The sequence below is a fragment of the Strix uralensis genome, chromosome 31 (genome assembly GCF_047716275.1).
Source record: "Strix uralensis isolate ZFMK-TIS-50842 chromosome 31, bStrUra1, whole genome shotgun sequence".
Taxonomy (NCBI): domain Eukaryota; kingdom Metazoa; phylum Chordata; class Aves; order Strigiformes; family Strigidae; genus Strix; species Strix uralensis.
This window is the reverse complement of record NC_134002.1, coordinates 2,969,622-2,971,730: the sequence shown is the minus strand read 5'-3', so window position 1 is coordinate 2,971,730 and position 2,109 is coordinate 2,969,622.

The following is a 2,109-nucleotide window of genomic DNA, read 5'->3' as shown; positions in this document are numbered from 1 at the left end:
AGTCTTGCCCGTAGATCTCTCTGTCCTTGTCCCCACCCAGCAGCTTTCTCATTCCCATTCTTTGTATTTTCTCCCCGATCCCGCTGGGGTGGGAGAGGCAGTGAGCCAGCAGCTGGGTGGCAGTTTGGTGATTAGCCACGGTTAACCCACCACAGCAATGAGATGCCTCGGCTGGTGGATGAGGGCAGAGCAGGGAAGGTGTTTCACCTCCGTATTAACAATTCTTTTCACACTGCATCCCGTCACACCCTGATAGGCGTGAGTGAGGTGGACTGGAAACAGGGTGAATGGCCAGATCCAGAAGGCCATGGCCAAGAGCACAAAATCCCCTTGGGAGCAGGGCACCAGTGGTGAAGCCCAGGGGCCAATGCTGAGTCCAGTCCTGTTTAACAGATGGGTTTGCAGATGGGAATGGGAAGGGATGGGATGCAGATGGGCTCATGACTTCAGGGTGTGAGTGTCTGTGAGTGAATATGGACAGAGTCTGGGGCAGGGGGTGCTTTGGGGGTTCTTTGGGTCACTGCTTTACAAAAAATGTGATTTCCTTTAGTCTAAGGCCACCACCACTGTGGAAAGTGGCCTTTGGAGGAGGTAAGGTGGACTTAATATCACAGCAGAGGAGTGTATTTTATTTTTTATTTAACCATGCCTTCTGTTGATTTAGCTTTCTGGCAATTAACCATCATTCTGCATCTGCGTGCACGTCGTTTTCCAAGTACAGCAGGTGGGAGTTGGTGACAAAGGTCTGAAAGATGCAGCTACAGGCTGCTGTGGAGAAAGCTCAGATTTGAACAAAGGTGCTGGAAGTCCCAGGGTGCTGATGAGAGAAATGTGGAGCTGAAGGCAGGGACAAAGATTGCCCACAGAGTGTCTGACATAGAGGGTCTTGGCTTCCCGACATGTTCAGCCTCTATCAGCAGATGCTCAGGATCAATATCCATTGGAGTTTGCTGATGTCACTTCATGTGTGAGCAGAAAAACAAGGAGTAGTGGAAAAAGAAGAAATTGTTTCTTACTGACATGTAGGACTGAAAACTTTTCACTTTGCCTGCACACCTGAAACCTCTTAAATTAAACATTTCAGAAGTGAGGAATTAAGTGATGCCCAGAGACTTGGCTTGTCAGGGGGATTTGCGTGTTGATGAGCCCTCTGGTGCCAAGTTCCTGAACTGCAGGTCCAGAAAAGGGATTGAAGTGGCCTCTAGAGAAGGGAAAGTCAGCAGCAAACCTCCAAGTTTCTGAGGGTGTCAGTGATCCCCAGTGAGGGCCATCACTGAAGAGGCCAGGGAGGGAATGAGGAGACAAGGTTCCTGTCCGTGGGTTTTGGGGAAGCAGGAAGTCAGAGGCACTGCTTACAGGTTGCAAATCAAATGTTCAGGGGCCTGTGAAAGGCCTTGATGGGTTTCATCAACAGGATGTTCAAGCCCTGAGCCCCATCCCCTGGGAACGGGGATCCTTTCCCTCCTGGGATGCTCAGGGCTCTTCCTGGGGTCAGTGAGATGCAGGGGGGTGTGATGCCAATGCAGGACAGCGGTAGGACTCCCCCCAGGCTCTGTGGAGGGTGGGGGAGGAGGCAACAACGTGCTGTGGCTGTAGGAACTGGTGTCCTGTCAGGGTCCTTAGTGGAAGTGACAGCAGCCATAGTTGAATAGACAAGGTTTTCATTTCTGTTGGGGGGTCCCAGCCTCAACCAAGGGTCCATCCCCACCACAGGCTGTCCCACACTTTCCTATGCCTGTGCTTGTTTCTCTGCAGATTTTAACCACCACCCCTGCTTCCCCACCTCACTCTGTCCCTATAGTGTCCCAACATTTACTGATGACTCTCTGTCCTCACTGTCTTCAAACACAAAACTGTCATTTTCTGTGGTCCTACAATGGCTGTGAGATCCCCATAACCTGTGCAGCTTCTTCCAAAGCCCTGATAATTCTCTTCAGTCGCTAAAGATGTCCCAGCCCCCAGCTTCACTTGAATGCTCTATTTAGCCCCATGTCCCAGCACTGAACTGCACATACTCCTTCTTATGCTGTCTCAAAATCAAATCTCAACATATTTCACCTCAATGTGATGCACTCCCACCCCCTGCTAATTCCCATCTTCTTCCTGCCT